At 40.2% G+C, this 15,343-nt stretch overlaps 1 long non-coding RNA gene across 1 annotated transcript in view; it reads left to right on the top strand.

The window, feature by feature from the left end:
* LOC125627494 (uncharacterized) overlaps nt 1–14,940 on the top strand; it is a 33,925-nt gene extending 18,985 nt beyond the window's left edge. The window contains exons 2-3 of the long non-coding RNA XR_007354042.2: nt 1,272–1,514; nt 14,020–14,940. This is a non-coding gene — a long non-coding RNA (uncharacterized LOC125627494). The remainder of the gene's footprint in view (nt 1–1,271; nt 1,515–14,019) is intronic.
* The last annotated feature ends 403 nt before the right edge of the window (nt 14,941–15,343 follow it).

The following is a 15,343-nucleotide window of genomic DNA, read 5'->3' as shown; positions in this document are numbered from 1 at the left end:
GATCTGCTCACTACCAGGCATGTGACTCTCACACAAGACCTTCCTTCTTAGCAGCGTGTATGATTTATATTATAAGAGGAAAAAGATTTATAACCCAATAATAAAATATCCCTTCTTCCCTTGTATGACTGTATTCATTACTGATCATTAAGAAATATCTTTTTAATAATCAAGAGGTAACAGGTGCAGTTAGAGCTATAAAGGCTCGTTGGGATTTGCCCCTCAATGAACTGATGTGCGGGGGGGAGGCGCAAGGTGGAAGTTTCACCTAGGGCGCAAAATATCCTTGCACCAGCCCTGCTAGGCCCAGAACTGTTCCTTAACCCTTGCTTTCGAGTGCGGGGTTTGTATACCACATCACACAGCTACATGCAGTTATTTGTACATATAATTTTGCTGCATTTGCAGTATGTCGCTGTACCTGTCTTTATGGCCAAGTGGTCCAACAACAGAATTTGGCTTACAATTTTAGTTACAATTGACATTTCTGATCCTATTTCTGGTTGTGCGTGTCCTGCTGAAATGTGACATATGTGGCACTTGGAACCTTATGGAAGAGGCTGAGCCAGTTTCCAATCTGCTGCAATAGTGGTTTCAAAATTAAGTCTTTAAACAAAAAAGTAATTAAAAAGTGAATGGGCTGATTCTTGACTGGCTTGCACTTGCATAGCCCTTAACATAAGCAAAGTGGGTACAAAAAGCTACCATGCTGATTTGCAGTGAATTTATATGGGTGTAAATGACTCCACAAGGTGCAAGGCAGTGGCGAATCAAGCCTGAAAGCTGATTATTTATATAGTCAATGCATAAATAGATCTTCTCATTCCACGAAAGCCTTGTTAACCACATGATTGCCAGTGGTGTAGCAGCATTCCTTTGGAAACACACTTTGGAACTTGTTGGTCTTCCTTCCTAATATGTACATACAAAGAGGCTGAAATGGAATCAGTGCTGATAGAGGTGGCTGCTGGTTTGGCTTGTCCTGCCACTTAATGTGGACCAGTTGGTGAAGACGACAAGAATCAAAATAATAAATTCAGTGCTCTCAGCCCCCGCGGTTCATTGTCATACAACAGAGTTGGTAAATAATGGTTCTGTAGATCTGCAGCTTTGTAGCAAGCTTCATGTCATGATCCTACTTTTTTAATACAACAAAATTCAAGAAAATACTTTCACAAAGAGATTTTAGAACAATTACTAGTGCTTAAGTTGTACTAAATAGTATTTTAAATGCTGTCCAGGTTAAACAAATTTCTTTTTGCCCTTTTTAGGAATGAAAGGCTGTGTGGCAGATGCTTTGTGCTTACTAGGTGCTTCTTCTTGTGGGCTTGCTGACAATGAGATCCTGCACATTTTGAACATTCTGGGCTGTGCAGATGAATGTAAAGTAGAAACTCCCTGTCACTGTGCAGCATTTCGTAATTCTACCACAAAGTAGATCCAGGAGAAACCTGATGGCCTATTGCACTTTAGTCACAGGCCGTGGCAAGAAGCCAGAGAGCATCAGCTGCTTGGTAAGTAAGATCAGGTGTAATAAGATCTAGTGAGCAAATTGTTCAAGAAACTCAGATTCCCAGGATGCAGACAGTTTTTTCTTGAACTGTGATAAGAAAAGGAGGACTTGTGGCACCTTAGAGACTAACAAATTTATTTGAGCATAAGCTTTCGTGAGCTACAGCTCACTTCATCGGATGCGAACTGTAATGTTTGTTGTTTTTTTTTTTTTTTTTAAAGCTTTTACCTGTCATACAATACTTTTATAGTATATGCTTTCCCTGGATGTTCTCACTTAAAAATCATTTAAAACATGAATGTACCAATTTTAGTTTATGATTTACTTCAAATAGAACTTCTGAGTTTTGGCTGAAATGCCCTTCTTTAATTTTCCCCACCTTTATTGGGATCTGCAAGCAGGGGGAGGCCAAACTGACCATATGTAGTAAATGGATGCAATGTTCACATAGCACAACAGGGCAAGATCAGGATGGAGTTTCAGCAGAATGTGTTGTTGCTTAAACAGGATCAGATTCTGCAAATCTTATTTAGGCAAAACTCCTTCAACCTTCTCTTTTTGGAATGGTTAGAGCCAGTCCTGAGGTGACCAGGAGCAGTCCTTGTACTCGGGACTGTCTCAACACAATGATTCCTGGAGTTCCTGCTGGGCTTGGCAAATCTGCTGTGCACTAAAGGCAGGCCAATCCCTTCAAGGTACAACTGAGTGTTATATGAGTGTTTATATGCATTTCAATTATTGTAAACTAGTCAGCACAGGTGTATTTGAAAATGCCTAACTAAATGGAACAAGAGTGTTATCTTGAAAGAATCCTTAAACTAAAAAATGAAGTTGCATATATTTGACTGTATCCTTTTCCTCAGAAGTAATCCATGTAGAAAAGGGGAAGAATAATAGAAAGATTTATCTTTCAAGCTAAATGGCACTGCAAAGGAAAAGGGTACTGCAACTGAGGGATTATGCACATATCTCTAGTGTAAAAGACTAATAAAGGGTTAAAATGTGATTATTTTTGTAACCAGGTATGCTCACACCCATCAGAAAAAGCACCCTAAGTTCTTTTCAGAACCCCCTGAACAAAAAGACACATTCACATTGAGTCTCTACTCAGTACTTCCAACAGCGAAGCAATTTTTGGAGATTGTATCAAGAGTTACCATGGCATATGCCAATGAGTGGCAACTGGAAAGATTTGTGTGACTTTCTCTCAAATCCTAGGTGATCTTTGTGACATTATGCTCCATATCCTTTAAGGAAATATGCTTATGATATGGATATGACATAACTGAGATGTAGTTTATGCAAGATGACTCATGTAAGGTATCATTGGAAAGGCTATGATTTATGGAATGTGTTTATCCAATTTGTATGCATGTATCATTTTTGAATCTGAAGATGGGAATATTGACCATGTCTGTATTTCAAATGAGCTACATTGGATGAGGCCAAACAATGTTAGTGGCTTATTGAAGAAATGCACACAATCATAAGGATTACTCCAGGAACTGTGTGCAATAGAAACCTCCCAGAGATAGCTACACACAGTGGGAACTGTTTGACCCAGGTCACTGCAAAAAAGCTTTCCAGCACATGTGGGGAAGATATAAAAGAGGGACAATGACAACATGAGGGGTCCTTACTTTCCCTACAACAACACACCTGAAAACACCAGGGGAGCAAAGACTGCACTGTGAGAAGTGATGGTCCCACGCTAAGATCTTTAGCCTGTGCATAAAAACCTGGGAAAGCCAAGACAACCTGTGCCTTAAGAATCTGCCAGCCTGTTTATCACTCAGGGTGAGAATTTGCTAATTTGTATCCTACCTATCTAATGTGTTAAACTCAGTTTGCGGCTTTTGTTTGTTTACTAAGGTAATCTGCTTTGTTCTGTTTGCTATCCCTTCAACCACTTAAAATCTGCCTTTTATAGTTAATAAACTTAATTGGTTTATTATTAAACCCAGTTTATGTAATTTCTAACTGGAGGGGGGCAAGAAGTCATGCTCATCTCTCTTCACATTGAGGAAGAGGGCGGATTTTTATGAGTTTGCACTGTGCAGATTTTTCTATACAGTGCAAGACAGTATTATTTGGGGTTTATCTCCCAAAAGGGGTGTGCACGTGAGTGCTGGGGGCGTCCTCTCACACAGAGCTGACTTCAGTCTGTGGCTGCAGCTGGGTGTGGCCCTACCTCTGTGTGTGTGTGTGTTCTGCAAGAGGCCGGGGAGCCTAATTCAGCAAAACAGGGAGTGGGAAGCCAGGCTGGTGGAGCAGGAGAGGCTCAGTGAAATCCCAGTACATCAGGTGGCATCCCAGAAGGGAGTCCAATCCATCACAGTGGCGCAGCAAGCAGGGTCATGGGCACAGCTTATTGCCCTTAAGATATTGGTGGTGATTTTAAGTGAGTTTTAAGTGTGTTGGCTAGAGAACACACAAAGTGGTTATTGGTTTGTTATTTTCTGTTTGCTTATTTTGGGAAAGGGAAGTAGGGAGAGGAAAAGCAGGAAAGTGAGAGAAAGTGAAGCAACCAAAAAGTTGGAGCTCTGCTGGTTGCAAGTAGAAGAAAATAGAATTGAAACGGATGGAAATGGATGAGCAAAAGGCTGCACATCCGAGGACCATGGAACTGAGACAGCTAGAGGCTGAGGAAACCTGAGAACAGAGAAAACTGGAGGCTTCCAAAGAAATGGAAGCAGAAGCAGCCAGGCAGATTTCACGATGCATGACAGAAAGGGGCCATGTCTGGGACACGTTGCAGTGCAGGGTCAAAGTGAAGGAGCTGCGGAATGCCTACCACAAGGTGTAGGTGGCAAACTGTCGTTCTGGCGCTGCACTCATGAGCTGCTGGACGCGATACTCCTCCACTGCAAAGGCCACTGTGGATACTTCGGTGGCTTGCGTGCTAGACAAGAGTAGACCGAGCCAGGAGGAGGAAATCTTGGATGAGGATGTGGAAGGGGACCCAGAGGCGCAGAGGACAACTCGGAGGTCAGAGATGCATGCAGCCAGGAACTCTTCTCTACCCTGGAGGAGGCGAGCCAGTCACAGCTGTCGGATCTTGGTGAAGTGCAAACAGGAGAGGAGGCCTCTAGTAAGAGGATTTGATTTTGGGAATCGCTGAAGCGAGTTGTTGGGGTCAGGAGGGTTGCGGAAAGCAGGCTTGTGTCTGTATGATGTGCGTACCACTATGTGCCTAATCTGAGCGGCGGAACAGGGTGTTGATTGACTCCCTCACATCATGGGAATCTGCCTCAGAGATCGCCACGAAACTCTCATGGAGATACTGAGCAATCCGCTGCCGCTGGTTCTTTGGCAGAGCTGCTTTGTTTCTTGCCCCATTAAGGGTAACTTTCCCATGCCACTCTGCCGTCACGGGTGGGGAGGAGGGTAGAGCTGTGGGTTCCTAGGTTGGGGAGCTGTGGGGAATTGGCTGGAGTCTCTCTATTGTCGGTTCATGAATAGCTTGCAAAAGCGTTCATGTAACGCAGTTGGGTGTGTCCCTGCCTGTGGACGTCTGTGTTATGTGCAATATCTGGAGAGGTTTGTGTAGTTTGTCACAGCATCACAGTGTGAGAGGGAACCTAGGTTGGTAAGCCAGAGAGCTCAGTGGTATCCCAGCTCCAGGCTGCACCCCGGAGAACCCATCACAGATATGCTATGCTGCTAATTTCCTGAAGGATATAGGCAAGACCAGCAAATCTGAAGAGCTGTTTCTGACAGCTGAAGACTTTCTCTTAAAGGCAGGGGTGAAAGGGAGCCGGTACGGGCCGGTACGGCGTGCTGGTAAGAAGCCGGTACCAGCCCATACTCAGCCCACATAAAAGCGCTGCCGCGGCAGGGCTTTTACGTCCCTCCCCTGTCGGCGGCCCTGCTGGTAGAGTCCGTACCAGCAGGGCCGCCGATGGAGGGGGGGGGAAGGGACAGCAACGTTAAAGCGCAGTCGCAGCAAAGGACCCTGCTTAAAGCGCTGCCACGGCAGCGCTTTAACATCGTTGCCACTTTTGCCCCCCCAGCCGTTGATGGGGGTGGAGGGAAGGGAGCAGCTGCCCCGGGCCCTGGAGCCCCGGGTGGCGCGAGCCAGGTGGCGGGGAAGGGCTGGCTGGGGGACGCTGACCCCCACAGCCCCACCTTTTCCGCCCAAGGCCCAGCCCCTGTACCAGTAAGTCTTCGGAGTTACTTTCACCCCTGCTTAAAGGTATATTAAGAAACATTTCAAAGCAACAATAGCTAATATATGTTCACGCAAATTAAATCAGAATTTTGCCAAATATATTATTAGCTTGTATTTTAAATGATTTTACTGCAAATCCTGTGTCCTTTACCAGTGTTTAATGGTGAGAGGGAAAACTGTTCATTCTAAACCTACAGCTCTTTTCCAGGGTGATGGCAAATGATTTGCTGCCTGTAGCCAGCACGAGCGAGGCCGTGCAGTTGAACACTAGGGCTTTCATCAGTACATGTCACTTCAAGCAAAGGGAATAACAAATGTATGAAAGAAATTATATAGTATATTATACAACCAGTGCCACAAGTCTTAGCAAAAACCTGCATAATTTTGAGCTCCAGTTTTTATCAGATTTCCACAGCATTCTAGCCTTCTACTGAATCAGTGGGAATTCGTGACCATTTTATAATCTCATTTCACCATCTGTAAAGACATGAGTCTTACCTGACGTCCCTCATTTCCACAACAACATATTCCTGAATTAATAGGTGGTAACGTGAAATTGTGTAAAGGACAGTAAATGATATTAGAGATGAGTCAAAAGGATTCTGTTCCATTCAAGTACTTCCAAATCTGGGGTGTATTGTTAGGCCAGAGGTAGGACAGAAATGTGAATTTATTTTATCTGCTTTTGAACAAGTGAATGCTAACGTCCTGTTTTTTGCTGAATTCTGGAACCACTAGCTTAAAGCAACACTTCAGCACATGACATCAATGTTGTACTACACCAACTGGATAATTAATGTTCTGATATGATTCCTGGAAGAACCCAGGAGTTTAATAGTACTTCCAAGAAGGATATAGTTGCCTTCTGGTTTAAGAAGTTGGGAGTAATTTTTATTTTAGGGGGAAGGTAAACCCAAAGATCCATGGATACTAGATTTCTCAAACTCTAAACACAGCCCTAGTTTGGTATCAAAAAACATACAGAGCAACAAAATATCCCTGGCCAAACATGACTGGCTAACTGACTCCCACAAGCTGGCCCCAGGTTTCTATGGTTTTATAGTTGGATCTGTTTGGTTAAATTTTTTGAAGGCCTGATTCTGAGAGATGCTGAATAGCTCTGTGGAGGCTCTCAACTCACATTGTCTTCAGTGAATGTTCAGCATGCTTAGTGCCTCCCAGGAGGTGAACAGCATCTTATGGGTTTGAGCCCTCAAGTCCTTTAACATGCAATTTCCTTTCACATTTTTAGGGTACAAATTTAGAGAATAAACCTGGTTGTTCATTAGCTGATTATGTGTATTACTTAATATTTAGCACTAATCTAGTGCACTGCAGGTTCAAAGGGCTGTGCAGATGTTAACTAATTAATTCCCCAAATACCTCTGATGTAGTTAAATAATTAATCCCCATTTGACAGAGGGAGAAACTGAGGTAGAGGGTTGACTTTGACTTGTCCCAGACCACACATCTGGTCTTTATTAACAGTTGATAATCATTACTTCTCCTGCCTGAGAAAATTCAGAACAAAAGTCGTGTTTCTTATCAAAAAGAGGCTACATCCAAAAGCTTGTTTTTTTTATTCCACAAGGTACTATTAACAAGGAAAATACTTTGTACATTCTTGTGAGTGCATTGCTGGGGGTGCTATTAAAAATTCAGAACTTATTTAGAGTTACCATACAATAATATCTGAGATCCTGAAGTTTATTTCCTATTCTAAGTATAAAAAGAAAACTGTGGACAAAAAAATCAGACACTGTTTTGTGGTAACGGTTGACAAATAACTTTTAACTGCTACTTCTATTACATTCAGACAGGTCACTAAAAATAATGGGAGGTGAGCAGCCAGATCCTCAGCTGCTGTAAGTTAGTGAAGCTCAAGAGCTGAGAAGCTGACACAAGATTTGTATATTTTTAAAGGTTGTATATTTTCAGTGTCTAATATTCCAATAGTACCTTCTGAGAAACGTTGAAAGCTTATATTTTGCAAAATTTGGCACAGACTACTTTGATTTTCCAGGCCTGTACTTGTAACAGAAATGTACAAACCTGCAATAAGTCTCTTTGTTTTAGTTTCCACAGGAGACAAACAATTCAATATTATAGAGAAGTGATAAAGATAAAAGATGACATGCAACTTTTGACTATGGTAAATCTTTACATGTCAGAAAGCAGCATAATTACAGCCTGAGCTGTACCTGGTCTAAATTAGGTAATCTTTACAAATTATGTTAAGCTCTATTTACAGAATTATTCCACAATAGTATCTATTTCAAAAACTGAATATTTGAGTTGTTTTCTTTTAAACTTCTAGTGCCACATTTCCCACAAGTGTTATCCATTTAAATAAATATTAAATAGACCATCAAATCCACTTAAAATTGGGGGTGAAAGTAAAATAACAGTAGTTTTTAAAACAGTATTTTTGTTCATTTTAAAAATAGTATTTATACTCACAGCAGAACTCATAGTATTTCACATACACAGTCTCTAACTTGAGAGAGACAAGTAATGTCTGTTATTGGCCAACTTTTGCTGGTGAAATAGATAAGCTTTCAAGTACCACAGAGCTCTTCTACAGCTCTGTGGAGCTCGAAAGCTTCTCTCTTTCACCAACGGAAGTTGGCCTAAAAAAAGGGTATTACCTCACTCATGTTGTCTCTCATATCCTGGAACCAATGTAGCTACAACAATACTGCAAACAAACTCTAATTTGTCAGTCAGGTATAGCACCATAAGCTGAATGGATATAAGTACTCAATTCATAGTTGACCTTTTGGCTCCTTTACACTGGCTAAGCCTTTATAATAGTCCACTAACATTAGTGCAATATATTTTAGGATTTATAGAATGGCTTCCCCTGGAGTTTGTTTGTCCCAAAGAGTACAAAGTCTGTCTGTTTCTGATTTTGACTTTCTTTTCATGCTCAGAGTTGAATAAAGATATTAAAATATGTATATATTCCTGCTCTTCCACATTCAGCAAAGCAGATCACTTCAAAGAGGTATATACGTAGTGGTGACAGAAGTGGGGGAATCAAATTGGGAGAGAGATTAAAAAACAAATAGCAGACTTCTTTTTAGATTTCTTTTCAAATAATTGCAGTGATACTTAAAAGCTAGTATCAACATTTAAAACTGTTAAAAAAAAAAGATTTTTCAAGCCAATTATTTTGTGCCATTTTAATAAAATGATTGTTTGAAATGTTTTAATAACTTTATTTTCCTTGTAACTTATCTTTTCCCTGAAGATTTTATATCAGATTTCTATATATTTTCTGTGTAATGAAGAAACTGAATAATATTTTAAAAAATATTATGTTTGTTTTACACACATTTTTCAGGACAACTACTACATAGTCAATCTGGCTTTCAAGTTAAACAAGAAGCAATAGGAGTTTTGAAGAGATCATTAGATTTAAGGGTTAGTTTTCCTGGTCCCGCTCACCCTCACATCTTTGAAATCTCGGGGCTAGTTTCTATTTCATTTCCAATCCATAGAGTAATTCATACAGATACACTTACTTCTTGGAAAATCTTGACTTTTTTTTCAGTCTACTGAAGGAAGTTGAAAAAAAATTATCGTGGTAATGAACCAGATTTGGATATAGAAGTCAGATGGAAGAAAGACCCCATAGCGCCTTACATTTGCAGGAGAAACCTTCTCAGGCAAAGTTTAAGTACAAACCTCAAGAGTTGCTTTACTGTGAGATTGGGGGGAGGGATAGCTCAGTGGTTTGAGCATTGGCCCCCTGCTAAACCCAGGGTTGTGAGTTCAATCCTTGAGGGGGCCATTTAGGGATCTGGGGCAAAAATGGGGGATTAGTCCTGCTTTGAGCAGGGGGTTGGACTAGATGACCTCCTGAGGTCCCTTCCAGCCCTGATATTCTATGATCTCCAGTTAGCAGTTTTACTGAACTTCAGAGGACCATAAGCATGGAACCACTTCAGTCCAGAAATTCCACTGAAGATGTACTGAAAAATAACTCAAGAAAAAGTGAAAGCATTTTTAAAGTTGTTCATTGCAGTACTAAATGTGATGATATTAAAATATATATCTATGACAATGTCACATTATCAAGTCAACAAGAGAGCCTCAGTTCATCAACACCTGCAAATGATAATTTCACTAACCATTTAGCTTTGTCCAAAGTAAGTAAAGTCTCATGGTCTCCAGGCCAAAGACCTGTTTCATTGCGAAGCCATGATAAAAGTTGTATTGTCTGTCAACTTATTACTATCTGTCAAACATCTATATCAGGCCCTTATAGTACAATCAATTCCCTAAATTCCTCATTCAGATCAGACACCAGGTCAGAAAAATGTCTGCTCTTTCATAAAGCAGCATAGTGCCATGTGTGCCCAGGAGGTACCCAACTCCTCAAAATCCCCTTCCCCCTAAAAGACATTAAATTAGGGGAAAATGTTCATAAAACTGAATTATCAAGTAGGGAGGGAGGTTCTGAAATATAAGTAAAAAAAAATCTGGAAAACCAGTTATATGTATTTACACAATTAGGCCCTATTTCAGGAAAGCATCACTTGACTTTAAATGTGCTTAAAGCGAAACACATGCTCTAGTGCTGTCCTGAGTCAGAGCCTAAACTTCTATGGACACTGGAGAATATAAGATTAAGAAAAAATGTTCACAAATTTCAGTACTGAAGCCTTATTTGAGGGGAGATGTACAGGATGATTCAGGAGATTTGTACCAGGATTCAGTTTCAAAGAGGCCCCCCAGAGCTCTCAGCTCTCTGAGCTGCCATACGCAGTTAGGGGACCCCGGAGCTTCAAGCCACTACAGGCAGTGGGGGACCCCAGAGCTGCCAGCTGCAATGGTGGCGGGTGCTGGACCTCCCCATACCCATCCGCAACAGGGCTCGGTCTCGGCCCCATTTTGTCACAGTTATTTTTAGCAAAAATCAGGGACAGGTCAAAGGCTTCCTGAATTTTTGTGTATTGCCAGTGACCTGTCCCTGACTTTTACAGTACTAAAAATAACCATGACAAAATCTTAGCCTTAATAATGATCAAAAGCGTTTACCATCTTATGGTTGTTCTGTGACCTGTGTGTTTAAAAAGTTCCTATTATCTTAATTTATGAAAGATCTTTATGCAGATAGAAAATATACAAAATTAGAGAAAATGAATAAGGACCTTCAGACTGAATTAAGGAAAGCAGACTTTCCATTCTTTCTACAACAGATTGCTTCTACATACCCTTTGTTCAATCTTTTCTCAGTCCAAGGTCATTTGCAGCTGTAATAAATCCCGGTGCTACAATCTGTCAGCTAACTTTGTTGCTTAAAATGTTGCTTTATTTGGAATACTGTAGTATAGCAGTTGCATAACACATTTTCAGTTTTCCTATCATTGCACTTCACCTACAGTTCCCTTGTGGGAGTTTAATTAATTACAGTGTCTGCATCAGCTCAATCTTAGCTCTCATTTAAAGGCTTATCTATTATGAATTCCTTTAACTGGTTAGGGGCTGAGCTGCAAACACTTAAACATGAGTAGCTTTAACTTACATGAGCAGTTTCTGAGGTGCTGAGTTGCCTCAGCAATTACTGAAATGGATGGTAACCGAGGGTGCTCAGCAAACTGCAATAACTTTCAAAAACTAAAGGATCATATTCCATATGATCAAAACTGTGAAAAGCAAAGAATTTAGACAGTGATATGATTGCATATGTAATTTGTACTGCATATTTCTGTTTATATGTAAAGTATGGTAAAAGAGCACAAAGATGTTTTTATGTTTGGACACGCAGATCACATGGTATGTGTATACTAAACGTACAGTGATGGCAACAGAAACTGTATGTGTAGATCAAGTATAGTATATGTCCCTCTGATTTATTTCTGTTCATAAAACTACTGAATCAGCACTAAATACATTTGCATAATATTGAACTGCATTTGCAACCATTCTGTCTCTGTATTGTTTTTACAAAACCAACATTTTGCCCTCACTTACATCCCATATAACTCCACTGACTTCTGTCAGGTTACACAAGGTAAAAGTTAGGGCAGAATCTGGCATAAAACAAATACTGCTTCATGGCATCTTTAAGGCCAGACTTTATGCTTGCCTCTCATTCTCTTTCTACCAAGCAGCCTCCTTGAGATCCTTCCTCAAAGAATATATCTTGAGTGAAACTTTTGGTGCTGATTTTTCTCACCAATCATGTCTAAATCCCTGTGTTTTTGAACTGTTATCAGATATATATATCATCCATGTCTGGTCTGGTCTGTAAATCCTTTGGGCAAGGTCCTTGTCTTTAAGTATTATAAAGTATTGTGTACGTTCTTATGGTATCTATAACGAATATCACCATATTATTTTGATTGAACCGATAAAGCATAATTAAAATTGTTTGGCTTATAATATTAGGAACAATATTTCACTTAAAATGCATAATTTGAATTTGTAATATATATTCTTATTTTAAAAGTAATGCTATTGCAAGTTCATTTTTCCTTATTTTTATTTAACTATCATATGCTGTTTAAAAATAAATTAACCAATTGAGGGGGGTGGGGATGGCAAAGAGTGTATCCTCATTTGTCTTCCTTGTGTTCAGGTTAAAGAAAATGAAATAACAATTCATGTTGCTACACTTTCTCCAATATTTGTCTTTTGAGTAATAAATTGGGGCCTACTATGGAAGAGGAGAAATTTGTCTAATAAGGTAATTTTAAAAAATGATGCCTCACATGGTAATACATGCTCTGATTCTGCAAGCCTGAAAAAATGTGTTCATGTGAATAACCCCTTGACTTCAAAAAGCCTGCAGCAAACTTATGCCAAATATAGAAAAGGAGGCTGTAGCTAGCAGAATACGAGACAAAGGTTTTTTGCACAGTGAAAATTAGGGTGACTAGATAGCAAGTGTGAAAAATCAGGACGGGGTGGGGGATAATAGACACTATATAACGCAAAACCCTGAATATCAGGTCTGTCCCTATAAAATTGGGACATCTGGTCACCCTAGTCAAAATATGTTATTGTTTGGCAAACATTACAAAAGCAAATTGTCTGATCCACAGTGGGAACAATTCTGCAAACACTTTCATCATGTTTCATGTAAGTTGTCCCAGCGGCCAAGAGGCCATTCAGGCTAATAGCAGACTCTCAGAAGCATGCAAAGAGAATTTCAAATTTTGGGTCTGATTTTCCACTGCCTTCATCTAGTACAGTCATTATATGGGTGCAAAGTGAGCATAGAATGCCAGCATTCTGATTTTGATAATGTGTACAGGGGTAAATGACTACATGAGGTGCAAGACAGAGGAGAAATAGGCCCTTTGAGTCTAACTGGGCTGTTGACATCTTATGCTACATTCTCATGTTTTATTGTCTTTATCCAAACTTGTAAGAGGAATAAACTTTATAAAACAAGATACTGGAATATTTCTCCAGGACATAATGTATATTACTTGACCCCTAATTCTCCCAGACTGACCACCTCACAGTGTCAACACTCCATGCCAACTAGACACAAAGAAAAATACTAACTTCCCTATTTCTACTCCTTTTTATTTCATGTTGCATTAGTTTTCCTTTGGGGATTACTATTTGAGATTGTGCTGGTCACACCCTGACCTGATTACTGTTCTCAGTATTTGTATATTTAGGACTTGGAGACATCATGGGCTGACTTCCTGTCTGCAGTAAAAGAACAATGTGCCAATTTGTATTGATTTTAGTTGAATTTAGGGATGAATGTGGTCCATCCTTTGCAGTAAGGTGGCTGTCCAGTCCTATTCTAAGGTCTTTTTATTTTGTTGCAGGTGATTAATTAGTGGTTGGGGACAGGTCTACAATACACAAAGCCAAAATTAGGGCTTCAGAATGGTCTTCAGTGACTGTCCATGCCCGACTGTTGTAGCTATGCTGACCTAATCCCCATCATAGACACAGCAATATCAATAGACAAATGTTCCATCAAATTAGCTAACTTTGTTTGTGTAGGTGGTGTTCCTACATTATGAGATTATGCTGGCAAAGTTGTGCTGACACAGCTATGCTGGTATAGTCTGTGTAGTGGGACACAGCTGAAGAGGTTTCCTTTCTCATTTCTGTTTTTATGTGGGGGCCCTGATAGTGATAGTTCCTGTGGATGGTTCTTGTCTGTGTGTCAGAGAGCTGTTGCAGCAAGAGAGAGCAGCGTAGCACTTCTCTTCAGCAGAAGGAAGATCAGTAATGAAAGCAAGTACCCACGTCTGGGAAATGCTCAATTATCAGCTTTTCTTTCCTCTTGCTTTGTGTCTTCTTAATGTTTGTGGTCTTTTTTTTGTTTTGTTTTGTTTCCTTATCTCTCCTTCAGAGAGTTGTAATAATGTACTAACTAGAATCCCTTATCACAATACCAACCTAAAGGAGAACAGAAGAGCAAGAGGTGAGAGTTTCCTTTGTCTGCTTCTTTTGGTGAAGGCCATATCCGGTCTTCATGTGTAACAAGAGGAACTTGTGAGTCCCTAGGATGTCAGAATGCTCCTACAAGGAAGATGGAAAACGTTTACTTAATAAGAAGAACTGCAAACTTTTCGGCAGCCACGGCTTGAGAGTGATGCGTCTCAAAAGCGAAACCTGACTGGGGAGGACACAGCAAGAGTCCACCCACTGATGTAGGCCTTCACATCAAAGGTGGATTTTTTTTCTTTTGGTGTTCTGTTTTTACATAGGGAAAATAATGTGCATGGTCACTTTAAGAGAGGGAATTCTGGGAGTGAACTTTGTATCTTGAAACCTCATAGGCTATATCTACACTACCGCAGTAAGTCGACCTATGCTATGCAACTCCAGCTACATGAATAACGTAGTCAACGTACCGTAGGTTGAGTTATCGCGGGGTCTACATGTGGGGGGTCACTTATCTTACTCTTCTCGTCGGGGGTACAGTATGGGGGTCGACTGGAGAGTCATCTGCTGTTGATTTGGTGGGTAATCACCAGATCTGCTAAATCGACTGCCGGTAGATCGATCTCAGAGTGTTGATCCCAGCTGTAGTGTAGATGTAGCCTTAAACTTGCATGAGAAATTCACTGAAGCTCAGAGGGTCAGGAAGAAGAGACATCTGGAGAGGGCTCATAACTCCAGGTCATGCTGAGTGTCAAAAGTCATCTGGTATTGTATCTGAACAAGCTTGATTTCAATGTTTTATTAGAGGGGACTATGTTTCTTTTTCTTTGTTTAAGTAATTTGTTAATAAAGGTTCTGAGAATACTTTAAATCTTGCATCTGGAATTTTGAACTTCTTTCTCCCAAGTGCCCAAGCCCCTACTCCCCCTTCTCCACCTTTTTGTATTACATGTTGGTCTATTTCATAAGTAGTACTCATGAAACTTTTAAAATTCCACTCTATAGTTTTGAGGTCTACAGATGTGAATGAAAAATGCTGTAAGAGCTAAGTATCATAACAGAGAAGGAGATTTTAAAGCAGTATCTAGATTTTTTTATGGAATAGTTTTACTTCTGTTACATATTGACATGATGCTTATATTTTAAGCTTCATACATTTGGTGATCAGTATGAGCAGGTGTGAGTGGAAGCCTGAGAAATACTAAGTTGGCTGAAAAAAAATTACCTGTATATTGTTAATGTGGTTTTTGGCATTATGTCAAAAAGAGGCCTTAGGCAGTACATGGCAT

Source organism: Caretta caretta, chromosome 1, assembly GCF_965140235.1.
Source record: "Caretta caretta isolate rCarCar2 chromosome 1, rCarCar1.hap1, whole genome shotgun sequence".
Taxonomy (NCBI): domain Eukaryota; kingdom Metazoa; phylum Chordata; order Testudines; family Cheloniidae; genus Caretta; species Caretta caretta.
The sequence above is the reverse complement of the archived record's forward strand: the minus strand, read 5'-3'. Positions and strand labels throughout refer to the sequence as shown.